Raw genomic sequence first — 18,356 nt, 5'->3', positions numbered from 1 at the left:
TGTCATTGAGCCGAGGAGGTTCAATGCCCACACTCCCCAGTCCCCTTCCATCCAGCTAATTACAACGTCCCTGAACGAGGTTTTTGGCTGCCACTTAACTCGCCTACTAAGAACGCCACTCGCTCCCGATTTCGTCGACTTCGCCATCGTAGTATGCTGCGCGGACGCTGTATTTGTAAACAAACGATCACACGACCAAGTTGCGCCATTATCGTCGCCTACTGTGTAGTCTCGCGCGGTACTGTGGTAGATTAGCGATGTTTACGGTGCCGAGCAGCAGCAGTGTTGCCAACCGTGTCAGGTTGTAGTTCTGCTCTCTTATCGCGCGTCCATTGATGGCGGCGAACACAATGTTGCCTGCCAGCCTGCGCGCGGTGGAATGCTCTAAATATAGCAACACCTAAGGGCATTCGCACCGCTCATACGTCAACGTTGATTGCTGCCATTTATCAAGATTGCGCTGCTGCAACGAAGAAGACGCAAATCGTGCGCCCAGCGTATGCAAACTAATCGAAAGTAAACCCCGGGAAATCACCGGGAGTCGTTCCGTGCATGTGTTGCATGAGAAATGAGTCCAATTAGTGCGTCTTTTAGGGGACCGGAATGGTGCTGGGGTTGACCCGATGGCGAATTACGCGTCCAAACCAAAAATTTGCCTAACAAATCGCTGCAGTCTAAACTTGTCGGAACCCGCTCAGCTGCTGCTTCGTATCAAATTTCAAAACAATTCATCCCCCTCGACCGCGCTCGGTCTTTCTTGCCCTAGGACCGAGCGCAGACACTCCCGGACAACATTGATTGACGACCCGAGATTATCACCCGACCCAACCCAAGCGGGGCTCCCACTTCTTCCTCACCTTCTTCGCGAGAGTATCGATTCTGTCTGGCAGGTCGGGCGCACCCCAGTCCCGGGGAACGGTTCGGCTGACCTTTCCTCCACCTCAATCCCGCGTGGTGTAGTCCTTTGAAAAGGCTGCTATTGTTGTTGTTGTGCTCGGTCTCATTCGTCTACGATTCAGGTTAGGGAGAGGGCGTTGCTGGGACTCGATTGGACGTGTTCTTCCAGGAATTGTGCCACATTTCTGATGCGCGTTTAAGGGACCTGTTTGCTGTTCGAAAAGGGTCACCAGTTTGAACAATCAAGGGTCTTTGTGTTGAGTTTACAGGTAGTTCGGATTCTCGTGAATACCGTGCTTCGTTTGCCTCTAGGAACATTGACAGTGCACCACAAGTATCCCTTAATCGCACATCCTGACTCATGATACTCTACCTCTCAAAACCATCCAACTCCAAGTGAAACTTGTTTGGAGATACCGTCTATGAGCGAAGCGAAGATCTATTTTTAAGAATAAATAGGTTCTTTTGCATTTGAAATTCCCTGATGAGCCGGCAGCGAAATTTAAAAAAAAGTTTAACCATACATTACAAAAGGATAGCGGAGAATTTCCCTTAGCCTCTTACCAAATCCGCTAAAGTCATCGTCTACGAGCGAAACGAAGATCTTTTGTAAACTCAAATAGGTTCTGCTGCAGCTGAGATTTCTAGCTGAACCGGTAGTGAAATTTTGGAAAAATATAGCCAATATCAGAACAAATCTCAAAACCGTCTAACTTCAAGCCAATTTTTTTTCAGTCATAAGGGCGCCTCCAGTCAAATTTCCATATTTGGAATTTCAATACAATTTCTTAAGTCGTAGGGGCGCCTCCAGTCAAATTTCCGTATTAAGATTTTCAATACAGTTTTTAGTCGTAAGGGGCGCCTCCAGTCAAATTTTCGTGTTGAGAATTTCAATTTCATTTTTTTAAGTCGTAGGGGCGCATCCAGTCAAATTTCCATATTAAAAATTTCAATACAATTTTTTAAGCTGTAGGGGCGCCTTCAGTCAAATTTCTATATTAAGAATTTCAATACAATTTTTAGTTGTAAGGGGCGCCTTCAGTCAAATTTCTATATTAAGAATTTCAATACAATTTTTAGTTGTAAGGGGCGCCTCCAGTCACATTTTCATATTGAGTATTTCAATACAATTTTTTAAGTCGTAGGGGCACCTCCAGTCAAATTTTCATATTGAGAATTTCAATACAATTTCTTAAGTCGTAGGGGCACATGCAGTCAAATTTTCATATTAAGAATTTCAATACAATTTTTCAAGTCGTAAGGGGCGCCTCCAGTTAGCATTTTCATATTGAGTATTTCAATACAATTTTTAAGTCGTAGGGGCGCCTCCAGTTATATTTTTATATTGAGAATTTCAATTCAATTTTTTAAGTCGTAGGGGCGCCTCCAGTCAAATTTTAATTTTATGAATTTCAATACAATTTTTCAAGTCGTAGGGGCGCCTCCAGTCACATTTTCATATTGAGTATTTCAATACTTTTTTTTTAAGTCGTAGGGGCGCCTTCAGTCAAATTTCCATATTGAGAATTTCAATACAATTTTGTAAGTCGTAGGGGCGCCTCCAGTCAAATTTTCATATTGAGAATTTCAATACAATTTTTTAATTCGTTGGGGCGCCTCCAGTCAAATATTCATATTGAGAATTTCAATACATTTTTTTAAGTCGTAGGGGCGCCTCCAGTCAACTTTCCATATTAGTATTTTCAATACAGCGCCTCCAGTTACATTTTCATATTGAGTATTTCAATACAATTTTTAAGTCGTGAGGGCGCCTCCAGTCAAATTTTCATATTGAGAATTTCAATACAATTTTTTAATTCGTAGGGGCGCGTCCAGTCAAATTTTCATATAGAGAATTTCAATAAAATATGTTAAGTCGTGAGGGCGCCTCCAGTCAAATTTTCATATTGAGAATTTCAATACAATTTTTTAAGTCGTAGGGGCGCCTCCAGTCAAATTTAAATTTTATGAATTTCAATACAATTTTTTAGGTCGCCTCCAGTAAAATTTTCATATTGAGAATTTCAATACAATTTTTTAAGTCAAATTTCCATATTAAGAATTTCAATAAAATATTTTAGGTCGTGAGGGCGCCTCCAGTCAAATTTCCGTACTGAGAATTTCAATAAAATTTTTTAAGTCGTAGGGACGAATCAGACAAATTTTCAAAAAAAAATCGCTCCTCGATTTGGCGACTTTTCGACTAACTGCCACAGCACTACACTGGGATACTGAAATGTTTGGTTGACTTTCCAGAAAAAGTGCAAATTACTTGAGAAAAAAGGACGCTTCATAATTGAGCCAAGTAATTGGTGAAACTTGGTGCAATCCCTTTTATGGTCAAACATATTGTTTAACTTGAATATTTTTCCTTATAAAAATAAATAAATTAAAGCAAACAGATAAGTAGATGTCATCTACTCCAATCTACCCATAAACACACCCCTGCTCAAAAGAAAACTTTTGAGGGGATACCGTGGAAAATTTCCCTTATCCCCTTAAAAAATCCGCTAAAATCACCGTTTAGGAGCAAAGCAAAAATCTTTTGCAAGCTCTAATCCGCTCTTTTGCAGCTGAGATTCAAACCACAGCTCCTTAGTTGGCATCCCAATACCAATATCTACAAGCCGGCTGCTAAATTATGGGAAAGATATAGCCTGTATCAGACTAGGATTATGCTGATACGGCAGAGACCAATTTCAGAATGGCAGAGAACTAGACGGTCGAATTCCGAGGTCATTGGGCATCAGCGTAATACTGATTGATATCGCTCAACTATTCTGAGCCTGGCGATTTACACGAAAAAAAAATCAATCCTCGAAATCGTGAATTGTGTTCATGAATTTTAGAACCACGAGTGCGAATGCACCATACTCATGAATAAATTCCATCGAGGTTCTCAAATTCATGAACACAATTCACAATTTTTCCGTGTATCCTTCATTTTGAAAAGCGTTGCAGGTGGTATCGCGTGCAGCTGCTTCGATTGCTTTATCAAGTTAGGTCAATTTCCATTGTAGAACCTAATCAGTCCAGGCGCATGCATAACAAGATAAGACTTCAAGCACTTGGCTAAGCAATAATTGATGCTTATCTCTGTTGGTAACTTGCATAACGCCATAAAACAATTCAATTAAATCGAGCCACCAATAAAAATAGCTTCCTGTGAGGAATTCTAGTTCCAAAAGCCCATAACCCAAAGGTCAAGACCGTCAAACCTAGCTCCAAGTTCAGAACCGGCAATCCACTCCCGCATTGATTCGTGATTGTCCTCGGCCATGACCCCCCCACGCCATCTTCGCAGCCAGGTTTGGGCATAGTCATTAATCGAGACTACCCCTCATAGGCGCTCTCAACGTGGTAGCAGCAGCAGCAGCTAGGTGTGTGCAATCACCGCCGCCGGCTCACTACCACTTGGCACCGCTCAAGGACAACCGGTTCATTGTCTCGATAGCTGAGCTGAGTCGTTGAGCGTCGAGTTCAGGAACGGTCGCCGCGCGACTTGACAAACACGTCGTCGTCGTCGTCGTCGTTGAGTTCATTGATCGTTTCGTGTGCCGTGTCCTAATATATCTCCCCCCTTTGGTGTTTCGATGGCGTTCCGCGTTTTCGCGGGCGAATGTGTTATAAATTATAATATCTGAACGTTTTGTGGGGTTGGGGCAGAGCTAGGCTAAATGAGCCACGGCAACAATTTCCGGAGAGGGTCGTCTGGCTCTTTTGGGTGCCGACCAAAAGTTCGACAGGTGATTGAGCAGCACCGCTATTATTGGAGGAAACGACCCTCGTAACATGTCTAGCTGAACATCCAACCACGTTCAGCATTTAGTACTTGGCTAGTTTTGCTCCCCTCGTGTTCAAAACTTGGAGTTGCAAACGTCTACAATGTCTGTGCTGAGACCACGCGTAACCTCTGGTTTGATTTCAAGAAACTAACCTCAAAGTAAAGCGTAACGCCTCGCCGTTACGTTAACTTCGACAAGGTGCAAAACGTTACAGTTGACCGACGTTTCGTCCCCCTTTTTTTCGGCGCGTGACTCCACCACCATATGGCATGTATCAACAGAGGGAAAAATAACCTGCAAAAAAAAAGAAGCAACATACACCATACATCACACGGGTCTGGATATAGGGCCGACTGAAATGGTTGTTTGAGAGAGCAGGAGGAGGCGGGAAGACTGGCGGCGTGCGATTGTTTGGCCCCCGAATAGCTGCTACTAGACGTTCGTAAATTGGAAATGTCAAGGACACACTGACTGACTGGCTGATTCGACGAACTTGTGTAAGGCCTCCCCGAGAGGGTGGAAAAACGGCAAAAGCAAATAAGACCAATTTGTTACTTAAATTTGGAACATATTTTCAACAACAACAACAACAAACTACTTATTTTTCCTGTCAATATCTATATCTAGTGACAAACGGTCTACTTTTCACCGCCAAAAAATAACAGTACTAAAAAGTACTGTTCAGCATCCATTTGCATGCTAAAAAGTTCAACTTTTCAGCACTTGTATCGAAAAGTAACATTTTTCGATACTGTTTTGAAGTTTGACACTTATCTTGACGGCAAATGACACTCAGACGGAGAAACTAAACTTTCACTGAAAAAAAAAACTGTTTCTGGAACTCGCTTCACTAGGAGACGGTAATTATAGCGGATTGCAGACTAGATTTCGCCATGTAATGTGAAGATTGCCCAAGCCCAAATTACCTAGGAATTGATAGTTGGGAATACAACCAATTCCACCTGAACCAGATTCTCGTTTTCGTTTTCGTTTTCGTTTTACGGAGCAAGGTGGGGGACGCGGCCTCAAGTCAGTCCAAGTCCGGTTTCTTGTGGAAAAAAGGGTAGTGGCCGAACTAATATTGCATACCAAATGAACACCACCGGAAGATATAGGGGATCGGGAGGGGGGAGGTGAAAGAAAATTAGTGTTGATGTGAGTAGTAAGAACTTGGATGATTTGAGCAGTTACGGTAATCTAAGTTTAACACTGAATAAAGAAAATCTGAAATTGTGATTCAAAGTAAGAAGGCCCGGAATAAATTAAATTATTAGTTAATTAAATAAGAAAATGTAACTAATCGGAGATCTATACAAAAGAAGCCTATGATGTATTCCAAATTTAAAGGAAATAAAAAATACTAGAGAAAAAAAGATGAAAACTAACTGCCGACCTGTCGCGTCCGTCAATAGTCTTGTCGTACATTACAACTAGAAACAGATCTGCCAATGAAATGTTACACTTCGTTCAAATCAACTAATCATTTAAGTCCAATTATTCATCCACGGAAAACTATCTAACTTTAATCAACAACCTAAACTAAACTGTCTGAAAGTAAATTTAATCTCAAATCCCCGAATGTTTTATTATAACGTCAAATAAGGTAAAGGATCTTGTTTTTAAACCAGTCTTGCCGCTTCCAAAAACCAATAAACATAAATGAACAGTTCATAAGTTGAACACTAGTAATTAAGACGACTATTTCATGCCATTCATTTCATTAGGGCATAGAGCTTTGCAAACAAGAGTGCATCTCTATTATACCTTATGTAAATGTTCGATTTGAGTGAAGGAGACACACTCCTGTTCACAAAACCCATGCGCCCTTTTGAAATGTTAGGCTCCATTTGATCGTCAAGGCTCCAGTAGACCCTCGATTCGCAACAATGGTCGATACAACCATAATCCGAAAACCGTTAGTTCAACAGATTAACGAATTTTGTCCGATATCATCGCACTATTGATTGACCGAGACTCTATGGAAATTTTGACATATCAAAATGCTACGTAATAACATTTTTTTTAAAATAAATTTCAAAATCTATTCTATCCTACAATGCCTAGAAGAGGCCTCTGTTTCTGTTGTGAGTAAGCGCTGGTTTCAGAGTTCATTTTTCAATTTAAAAGGGGTGGGAGACGACTAATTTGCTTCATGAACTCCTACTCGGCCTTGGGACCACCTCTTAAGACACTGATGGCTCCTAGGTAGGAATTAAACCTAGACACAGCGTCGAGGCCCGCTTCGCATGGCAAAAATGTTGGCTGGGGGGAAGTGATATTATCACGAAATTTTATTTTAAAGCCAACATTGCTAACGGCGTCGAGGTCCTTACTCATGCCCAAGGAATTCCACCTGAACCAGATTCTCACCACCATAACTAGGGCTAATGATTTTTCATGGCTCAAAAATTGACATTTCGCGGTATGCCAATTACAAAACATTGAAGTTTCACGGCAATTTCACGGTACTTGAAAATTTGCTTGAAATAAACGCAAAAATATGTTATTTTAGTATTATTGTGTCAAGGAAATTTACTTTGAAAATTAACAAAGCATTACCCCCTGAAATATAATATTCACTGGAATTTTTGTATGAGTTCAATTTTTTCCACTTTTACATCTGATACTTTTAAAATTTTAATATTAAAATAATTTGCTAAAGCCTCTCCAAAAAAAAACCAAAAATTAACCAAAAGTAGAATAGTAATATTTGATTATTTTGAATAAGTTTAGGCATAGCTCCATTTATAACAGTTTTTGCATCATTTGGTATTGATAATAACAAAAAAAAAAAACATTTTAAAAAACTTTAAAAATGCAATTTTTATCTACATAAAAAACTTATTTTCTACCTAATACTAAAATTATTTTAAATTTTTACTCAGATTATATAATGCAACTTATTCATCGCTATTTTACTAAATTTAACAGAGAGGTTTGTTTCAATTCAAAAATCCAAATTTTAAACGCAACGAGCAATTTTCAAGTGATATTTCAAATTTCGCGGCATTTCACGGTGACGGCCAAGGGCAAATTTTACGGATTCACGGATTTCAAGTTGATTTCGTTTCTGTTTTCTGGAATTTCAAAAAAACGTTGTACCGTAAACTGGGATCAATCGGCACACATGGGGCGAATTGGGACAGCAGTTTTAACCATGTTGGAGCACAATATTTTGATTTTTCCGGTTGGTTTCGGAACGAACTCAGACCAACAAAATGTGTACATCCATTTCCAAATTTAAAAGCTTTAGGTGCTCTAAAAACTGCTGTCCCTATTCAGACTGTAGTCCCGATTCGCCCCAGATTGCGGTATTCAACTCGTTGCGAATCAGAGTTGGGAAGTTGGAAAGAAAGTGGCGCGACGGTGTGGAAATGGGAAGATTGTAGAAGGTATTGTTTTGATTCGCAGCGGGTTCAACAAGCTGTACCTCGAATATTGCTGAACGGTGTTTCTCTTCAAGTAGCAGGGACTTTCAGAAGTTCTACAGGAGGGCCGTGACGGGATGAAATTCTCTGAAAACATCTTCAGCAGTTTGGAAGAGTTTTTGAGGGAAGTTTTGTCCTGCCGTGGTCTGGATTTATGTGCTGCGGCTGTTGTGGAACTTTTGAAACGTTTAGTCGCTTGCTCTTGCTTGCTTGCTACTTGCTAATGAATTTTCCAGTTTCACTTCCAGTACAAATCCGTCCACCGGTGGACTAATTACTCCTTCAAAATACAACCAAAAAATCCGTCAAACAGTGGCCAAATTCAAAACATCCGGCCTGCCAAAGTTGACAAGAGAAACTGATCTTTCCTAAAAAGTTTCCTGTCGAAAAAATGTTTTTTTTTTTTCATCTGTCAACTGTCAAACTAAGGTGTGAAAATGTAGGTCATCAGATTTTTCATCAATACGGTGACCAGTGTATCAATAACTACGTTAACATGTTAACGAAATGGTAAAAACTTTGACTCTGTGCAACCCTTAGACTAAATCCATGTAAACAGTGCAGGCGAGTTGGCAAATTACGTCACGTTGTAAAACCAAACAGAGGGAATAACTAACTTGCATCCAAATTTTTGAGATAGACATTTTGGCAGGTTAATTTCATAGATAACACAAGTCTTGTGTTTTCATATAATCTGATCATAATATTTACATTTTTTCGACAGTTTGACAGTTATATGCGTTTTTTTTGTGGAAACAATTCTCTAGAGACAATTTTATGATTGCTAGAAACATAAATTCTAGAGTACTTTTTCAAAAGGTCCTATGTGCAAAAACCTCAATCTGAGAAATTTGATGATAAAGTTTTGGTGCACATTTTTAAATCCCATTCAAACACGTTTGGGTATTTTTCGATTCTGAAAACGCCCAAATGGGTCTAGAGTAATGCTTTTCAAGTGTACATCTCGGGATTATATAAAAGACAAGATTACGCTTAGTTCTGACGCAATTTGGTTCATACAACCTGTGAGTGCACATAGGACACGTTTCATAGAACAATTTTTGCACATAAGACATTGGCATTGGACTATATTCATGTGGCATTGCACATAAAACTTTATCAAATAAAATTTAAATCTCGATTTAAACAAAAACTAAATTTTGTAATAATAATGTATTTCCAACCCTCTCGCAACGTGTAGGCATCAGCTGATGAAGAGCATGAAATATTTCAATGCCTCCAGCGCGTGAGAGGAGAGAGAAGCCGTTATTTACCAATGAGCATTCTGTCAGATGGGTGGCGGGTAGGATAATTTTCGATGCCAAATTAACCAATGCGCCAATGTAAACAATCATTATTGTTAACTTTGGTGCATAGGATAATTTGACATGGTAAATTGTCTTATCCGCCTATCGAGCTGTGAGCGCACATAATACATTTTTTAATCTTTCGTTTTTGAAAGTTTTTGGCCCAAGTAGTGTAAACATATTATTTAACACTTATAAACAAGTGTTCCGATAGCCCCCCAGCAGCACTGCATGCGCACAACTTTTATGCCAAAGTGATTACCACGTCACGGATTATTACCATGTCCGATTATCACGTCACAGTCTCACGTACCCCCCCCCTCTCCCTTGTCACACTTGCGACAACTCTCCACCCCCTTAGAGCGCACAACTTTTATGCCAAAGTGATTACCACGTCACGGATTATTACCATGTCCGATTATCACGTCACAGTCTCACGTACCCCCTCCCTCTCCCTTGTCACACTTGCGACAACTCTCCACCCCCTTAGAGCGTGACGTACTTTATGTATGACGCCAACGGCCTAACGAAGGATGCAAGATGTTGATTCAGGAGCGGCCCTGAGAACCTTGCTCTTCGCCAAAGAATTATTCCGATCTCAGGGGTTGGATCTCCGAACGGGTTCTACGGCTGTTGCTTGGCCGAGGGGTGAGGTCAGCTTGGGACTTGAAGAGCGCAAGTCGCACAAAACTGGAATCAATTGCGTTGATCGAGATGCTTATGCGGCGGTCCGAATCGCGCGCCTCGAAGTCATGTCCCCGAGCAAGTCCAGGATCTCATCCGAGTACTGGGTAAAGTGCTCGTATGAATCGAACGCCGCTAAACTGCCAGGGCCATGAACGAGTCGGTTAGGTTGCCGACTTGATACCGTTTGGGAGGAGTCTGGAAAACGGAAAACATCGGGTCACAAAAACAGAGGCACAGAAGAAAAACACTCGTAACGTGCTGTTGGCAGTTCATCAGCGGGACTTTGCCGGACAGCTCCAGATGCTGCAGGCAGGTCAAATCATAGGACGAGTACGCCCAATGGACGTAATCCAGCATTGCATTGCAGACTGCACGATAAGAAAGGTAGAAACGAGTAGTCGTAGAAAGGTCGAAAGGTAGTCGTGCGGAATATCCAAGATGGAAACATCCGAAAAGATCAACCACTGCAGGTTTTCGTGCTCTTAGACAGACAGATGGACTTTATCTGGTTGTGACGTAGTTCTTAAGCTGGCTGATGAGCAGCTATTAGGACCTGTCGAGCGCGAAGAGTCACAAGCGATTCTTCAGCGAGGTAAGTTCGCTCAGATTAGCAGCCAATTCCTCCGTAAAACCAGTTCGTTTATGGCTGGCTGTGAGAAAAGATCATCACGACGACGAAGCCGCGACGCACTTGTCGTAGTGTCCATGCTGGAACTGAAAACCACGGCGTAGTACTGACAGATCGTGCACGGCCACCATGCGACCGCGTATTCCGTTACGGTGACGCTGCTCCAGCTGGACGATACCCTGCGTAGTCAGGAACAACACGTCGTGATCGGAGCGCTTCTGCAGAGCCTTTGTTACATACATGTAAATCGATAAAAAAAAAGTCAGAGGTTGGTGTGAGCACACACTTAATTTTATTAAAAAACTGTTATCAGGGCATTAAAATACACATTTTCATCTATTATCAAAACATATTTGAAGACATTTGGTTGTATCACTGCCGAAATATACACAGAAAAAATATTCCTAATCATCTTTTAGTGGATTCAAAAAAATCTGTAATATGACATTTTGTGATTTTCTACATGTATGTAACACCTTAACCGCCGCAACCTCTATGTTTCCGCCCACTCCGGTGGCCTCAGAAACACTAGTCTCAGCAGCTCGTGCATTTTTGGATTCTCGGACACGTTGTCCCAAGCGGCCCAGACGACCTGCATCTGCGTGCGTAATTATGAGTTTGCCGTTGGCGAAGTTGTTGATAGCCGATCCGCCCGGGTTCCGGCAATCTTAATGTACTCGACGTTCGTCTTGAGGTTCTCTGACAGACCATGACCACGAAGCGGATGGCGCGCTCTTTTTTAAGGTTTCTAGAAGCGTCCTCCGTACCACGTCCGCCGCCGCTTGGTTGGTCGTTGTCGGGGGACCAGGTACCGTAAAGCAGTGCTGCGGGTGATGAAAAAGTAGTTTAAGGTTAAGGTTTATTAAATTTAACAGCATATCAATTCCCTCCTGAAATGTGTTAACCGGTACCGTGGCCATCCGAAGTCGTCCCTGGCCAAAAGGTGGGATGTTTTCTGGCCTTCCGGATGTTTTTTGGTCGGTTCCGTGGCCATCCGGATGGCTTCTCTATGCAAGAGGGATGATGCTTTTGGCCATCCGGATGGCCACGGAACAGACAAAATCTATCCGGGCGGCCAAAAGCATCCTCCCTTTTGGACAGGGACACCTTCCAGATAGCCACGGAACCAAGAAAACCCATCCGGAAAGCCAAATAATGGCCACGGTACCGGCAAACCCAACCCGAAAGGCCAAACAAATATTCGCCCTCTTGCACAGGGACGCCTTTCGGAGCCGATCCCATGGTCCTGGAATCATCTTTGGGAATCACGGTAATTTTCCACCCTACTTACCGTATTTTTTTGTTGCCGCAATCCTTCGCCCTCCGACACTTTTCTTTAAAAACTCAGACAGTCCACAACAATGATCTGTCCGGGATCCTATCAACCAAAACAAAAACATATTTTATGCTGTTTTATGAGTTGTTTTGGTATGTCATGCTGGGAGTCGTATCCGCCAGATTCGGGAGAGAGAGCTCATTGGTTAAATTTTGCTCTTCTCTTTTGCTGTGTCAGGCATTGAAACATTTCATACTCTCTTACAGCTGACGTCTACACGTTAACCGGAACCTAGGCAAACATTATTTTTAAAAAGATATATGGATATAAAAAATCTATCATTACTTTCTAATTATTCAATAAAATGCGTACATACGTCGTTATTATATTAGCGTATGTGCATAATGATTGAAATATATTTAAAATTGTACATAGGTCGATTTGTTATTGTCGTATGTGCATCATTTTACTGAATGTACATAGGACACTGAGAGGTAAAACGACGTAAATTATTTTGTATGAAAATTTAAGAGAATGCTCATAGGTTATTTTGCATTTCGCTAATAATTTTAAAAATTAAATACTTAGAAGAAATCGGGTTTGAGGATAGTGTAGTTTCGGATATGCAGAACGTCATGCATTGTATAACTCAGTTTGTTTACTTTTGGCGCATAGGACCTTTTGAAAAAGTACTCTAGAATTGTAATCAGAGATTTTTGCGTCACACTTCAAACGAACGGAACAAGCAAACAACCGTACGCTGTTTACTATTGACTGTTTACCTAAACTGATTACGGCGATTGAAATTTGTTCCGCTTTCCATTGGGGCGGTATCACGTTGGTATAACGTCGTAAATTTTTCCACCGAGAAATTTGATACACTTTCACAACCATTCAACAATGATTTTCGCTTTAATTTTCCGCTCAAATTACTCATTGCAACTTTGAAGCAAAAATGTATTACCCGACGACGTCGAAGGAGTCCCAAGTCATAAAAGACCATCGAAATGCCTGTTTAGAAAACAATTGGGATTTCCGCCCATTCTAGCCAATAAACGTTGCCCTGTTTTGCCTGGGAAATTCCTTAATCACCACACTTCACAAAGGGTTCTTCCGTCGGTACTCACCTTTTACGTTATAGCTTCTCACGGCGCACGATCTTGAGCATTCGCTCATGGACTAATCCGGTTGGTCTTCCTCTACTTATTCTTCTTCTTCCCGGTGAGCTTTTATGTCTCGTGTGTGAGGCCGGTTTCGTACAACACTAATTAATTCACCTCATCGTCACACGTCGTCGCTGTCATCGGCTAGTTGACGTTCGTCGTCTTCAAGCACACTACTGCTGCTGGTGGTGCTGCTGCCGTACACACGGTTTGTAATCCAAAATGGGTTTTCGAGAATGAGGTCACACACTACTACACGCCGCGCACTGCTCACGCACACGCACACACGCACAAGGGCAACTAAGTCGCAGCCCCGTACACACTCCTAGTGTGACAACACCGACCACTACACTATAAATAGCGCACCTCTGGCTTAATCCATACTGCACGGAGAGGGCGTAGCGCTAGCTGCGACTTGTCGTAATCCAAAAGCGATAGGACATTTCTTTTCCGGAGCTGCTCAAAACAATGCACTCGACACTGGTTCTATCGTCAGCCCGAAATTGGACCGTCGGCGAGCCCCAAATTGTAAATCTTGTCGGGGGTTTTTCTTTCAACGACCGACCGACCCAAGTCGACGTTCTCGTTCGCGTTTTCTTTCAAGATTTATAGCCGTCCGGCAGTAATTGCACAATAACTCATCTCATTTTCCCGTTTTTCCTCCACTTTTCGGACTTGCCAAACCGAGCTTGCTTGCTCTCTACCCACTCGGATCTCGGTTGGCCTTCTTTACGTTCCGTCCACGAAACAATGGTGAGATGTCGATCGCTGAAGTATACCGCCTCGAGAAACTAGATTTCTTCGTCGACCTCACCAACACTGGCCCGCAAAGAGGAAGTACACTTGCGATTTGACTACTTTTTTACGTCTTCTAGGGTAGTCCCAAGTACGCAATCCTCTAGAGTTGTTAGGCTATAGCGCAATCGGGAACGCTGATCAGTACCAATGCTCGGTTGTGGGTTCAAGCCTCACTTAAGCCACGTGGATTTTTTTGCCGTTAGAGCTGATACTTTCCTTCAACTCTGCACGAGGTGCTTCCATTCGTAGTTTACAGTTTCACAGATTTCGTAATCGATTTCTTTCGGAGTACGGATCGGGAACACAACGCCAACGAATCGTGTTCGGCGAAGCCCCCCCTCACGTATAGATCGTGCGTAATCGGGAATATCCAAGCAGGCTTAAAGCCTTCCACTGCACGGTCAGAAAATTTTCAGTAACTTTTCACTTTAACTCCATCCACTGCTGGCTTGCACAGACACTCGCTCGCGCTGTGTGTGTGTGTGTTTCACACAAAAGCACTTTTATATTTTACTTCTTGTTTTCCTTTCTACCCCCACACACCGCGCTCTGCGCTGCGCTCCACTGCCGTGTACATACACGCACACACACTCGAAGAAAAAAATTAAAAACCTTTTTTCCCAATCACTATTTCCAAGGGCGACCGAACGCTTCTAAACGACCGCATCGGCAAACACGTCCGAACCGGCCGACTGTATCTCAATGACTGACTCGGCTCGCTCGCCTGCTGTGATCGGCTCAATTTTTGAGAGAGAGAGAATCAGCCGAACGCTCTCCCTCTCTCGATTGCAACTTCGGCCTTTCGCACGTGTGTCTTTGTGCAGTCTCTTTGTTTTGTGCTCTTCGGCTTTGTGCAACTACGGGGCGCGGTGGTAATTGTGACGTCTGGTTGTTGTTTCTGGTGTTATTGTTTGAGCATTTTCTCTTTCTCTCACCTTTTTTTGTTTTCGTGATTTTCTCTTCGAGGTCGGGATCTCTAGCTGACTCGTCGCAAGTGTGTTATGCTGCGATGATAATTATAAATATTTTGTAATGGGTAATACTTCGACGTTTTGATTGTTGTTGTTGTGTTTGGTGCTGGAGTCTGGCGAAAGAGACAAGGTAGAGAAAAAAGGTAATAAATTAGATGATTATACTCAATGCACAACTTTTGTCGGGGCCACTCAGCAAGAGATCAGCGAGATTGCGGGTGTGTATGTGTGTGATTGTTCTGGTTGAATGCAGACTCGGGTGCATCAAATGCACTTGTTTGACGCGGTGATAGTAGTGGTGGTGGTGATGAAGGTTTGAGAGGAGCGGGAGGCATCAAGTATTGAATTCCTTGGGATGGTATCTGTGGCACTTTTTTGGTGATAGATTCAAGGTTCATGGAAAACGTATATTAAGTTTGTTTTTTTTAGAAGTACAAAATTAGTTAATTGAATTTAAAATGAACAATTCTCGAAATCGTGAATTAAATTCACGAATGCGAGAACCACGAAGGAATATATTCACGTTTATAGTACAAATGCACCATACTCATGAATAAATTCCTTCATGGTTCTCGTGAACTTAGTTCACGATTACGAGAATTGCTAGGAGAATTGTTTTTTTTTCTGTGTACTAAAATTGAAATAGTGTATTTTGTATTTTTTGATATTTTTTTTTTATAAGTTATATGGCACTCAATAAGACACATTTTAAGTCATAGTGCAAGATGATGAATAATCTGAGACATGAGTTTTTGAAACAAAAACTGATTCTTGAAAATCTGATGATGTTCGTTTTCAATGCTGAAAATTGAAACTTAAGTGTAGTTTTCATTGAAAATAATATCATAATTTTAAAATATGGACTAAAACATGAAATGAGTACAATAATCTATTTGTAAACCTTTTCAAAAGTTTTGCATGATTTTTAAATTAGGAAAAAGTTTCACAAGAGTTTATTTTTTCCTGAAATTTCGTCAGTTAAAAATCTTAGAAAACCATGTTTTCATCGATTCGAAATCTTTGTGATGCTGTACACAGAAAAAAATGATGGTAATATTCATCAGGAAATGGTGACAGATTTTGTGGCAGAAAAAATGATTAATTTTACCCCAGAAAATGGTGAATTTTCATCAGTTTTTGATGAATATTCATCAGGCTTACATTTTTACACATTTTTTATGTAACATTACTCAAAAAAGAGGTAATATTCAACCTACCAAATTTTCAACATTCCAAAATTCAACTTTTTTTTTCTGTGTAGCTCAGAAAATATTTATTAGTCCAATTTTCAAAATGTAAGAAAGAAAGTTGAAGGAAATTTTCTCAGATTTTTTTAAATACAATTTTCGGAGCAGGTTTTCTTTTAAATCCAATAGTGGCTATAGCTTGAGAACGGTACATTTCTGGAGTTTTTTTTTGAAAAGGTCCAAAAAACCAAATTTTCAGTTTTTGCTTTTTGGGTGTTTTTTAATATCCCTGACTTCAAGGCGGTTTTAAAAACACCCAAAAAGCAAAAACTAGAAATTTGGTTTATTGGACATTTAAAAAAAAAAACTCCAGATTTTATCAAAACTAATTTGCCAAGCATAATTTCGTCATCTTGGATTCACCAGTTTTTTTCTTTTTTAATTTATATTTATTCAGATTTTTTCCATGTACATTTATACAGTTAAAAATTATTATCACCTCAATTTTAAATACTAGCAGCTTCAATTTATTAATAAAATATTGTAGCTCTTTCTTTTTAGTGATTTCAAATGTAGGAGATCTTACATTTACAAAAGGGAAAAGAGATACCTTAATACTAACTTATAAACTATTTAACATGTCTTAATCACTTTTAAGCAAAGTTATATGTGAGCCGAAAGAAGACTTTAATTATTTTATATTTTGCTAGTTAGATTTTCCGAAGATTTGATTTTTTGAAGTGATATTTTTCGGAGGACATTAAGAAATCGATTCTGGACTGTATATTATTTAAAATGGTATTACATTCCATTCTCAATTATCCGAAGATATTAGAAAAAATCACTTCCGATTGAATCAAGATTTTTTTCGATTATCAAAAAAAAAAATCTTATCTTAATTTTGATTGACATGCTTGAGTCGAATTTACTACTCTGAATTGATTAAGAGTTTAAAAAAGCGTCCAAAATGATTGAGATGAAATTTTGAAAAAATGTTTTAAATTATTTAAAAGACAACTTGTAAAAAGTATTGGAATAAAAAAAACAATTTGGTCAAGATTCGATTATTCAAAGCCTCGTAGAAATCTTCGAATCTAACTTTGGATAAACGAAACTTCGAATAATCGAGTCTGGACTGTATACTTCAAAATGTTTATCAAATTTATCAGGCATCCACGAAACTGTTCACCGATTAATTCACCAATACATGTTTATTATCGACGCATCGCGCACTTGACAACAGAGAGATGTCAAGACGTTCACCTTCAGTTCCACCTTTTCTGATCAAACCTCCATTAGGTGGTATTGTTTCCGCGATGATTCGCCAGATCTAGCCGGAATAATAATAGTTTCTTCAAACGAATCGGAATGGGGCTGTATGAAACAAGAAAAAAATACAACTCGACCATAAAAACCACGAAAGAGAAACGTTTGAGAGTCAGCAATTTCGTCGTCGTCGTCGTGTTCGCCGGTAAACCGTGGACTTCGTCAGCTATCCAGCCAGCAAAGAGGCAGAGGGAGAGAGAGGGAAACGAGTTTAAAGCATTGAAGAGGAAAATTGAAAGCAACACACAGAAGCCGGAGCGAAAAAAGAGCTTTTTGGTATAAAAATTATAACTGTATATTCACAGAGCGGCTAAGCCCCCTCGAAGTTGAATGCGCCTTGGCGCACATGTATTTTGCTGCCCCTCCCCCCTTTACCATTTTCCACCGCATTTCTTTATCTAATGGGCCCCTTTTGAACCAATGGTAAGAGGGTAATGCGCCAATTGTTGAACATTTGGAAACAATATTTCAACGGATTTCGATTCAAATTTCTGCCCAAAAATGTCAAAAACACGTAATTTTCCAAAAACCTTCCCCGATTAAACCCGTGCCTCAGTTGCACGCGGACAGTCTTCTTCCCTTGCGTGCACTTGTTTGAACTTGTTTGTTGGAAAGGCAAACTTTTCCCCGATCCATCGTCCCGGCCAGGCACCCACACTCTCATCAGCCGATGAATCGGCACGCCGCCGCCGGTGGAATGCGATGCAAGCTATGAGTGCACAATATAGCCACGGCTATATAATGCTCTTTACGGGCTTATATAATGCACGCAACTGCTCGATTTAATAGCTCACAACAACAACAACAACAAATTGCTACCTTGATTGGTGCCGTGAGAGGTGATTGAATGGAGTGTTTCAGACCTGGGAGAGCATTCTTAGGGGTTATTTATTGTTTAGGGAA

The 18,356-nt window shown here is 40.8% G+C and overlaps 1 protein-coding gene across 1 annotated transcript in view; it reads right to left on the bottom strand.

The window, feature by feature from the left end:
• Positions 1 to 18,356, bottom strand: part of LOC119768573 (serine/arginine repetitive matrix protein 2-like) — a 90,488-nt gene that overhangs the window by 48,058 nt on the left and 24,074 nt on the right. Inside the window, exon 3 of the mRNA XM_038258585.1 lies at positions 13,136 to 15,053. The gene's annotated coding sequence lies outside the window, so the exon portion shown is untranslated. The remainder of the gene's footprint in view (positions 1 to 13,135; positions 15,054 to 18,356) is intronic.

The sequence above is a fragment of the Culex quinquefasciatus genome, chromosome 3 (assembly GCF_015732765.1).
Source record: "Culex quinquefasciatus strain JHB chromosome 3, VPISU_Cqui_1.0_pri_paternal, whole genome shotgun sequence".
In the NCBI taxonomy this organism is placed as follows: domain Eukaryota; kingdom Metazoa; phylum Arthropoda; class Insecta; order Diptera; family Culicidae; genus Culex; species Culex quinquefasciatus.
This window is presented reverse-complemented; position numbering and strand designations above follow the sequence as displayed.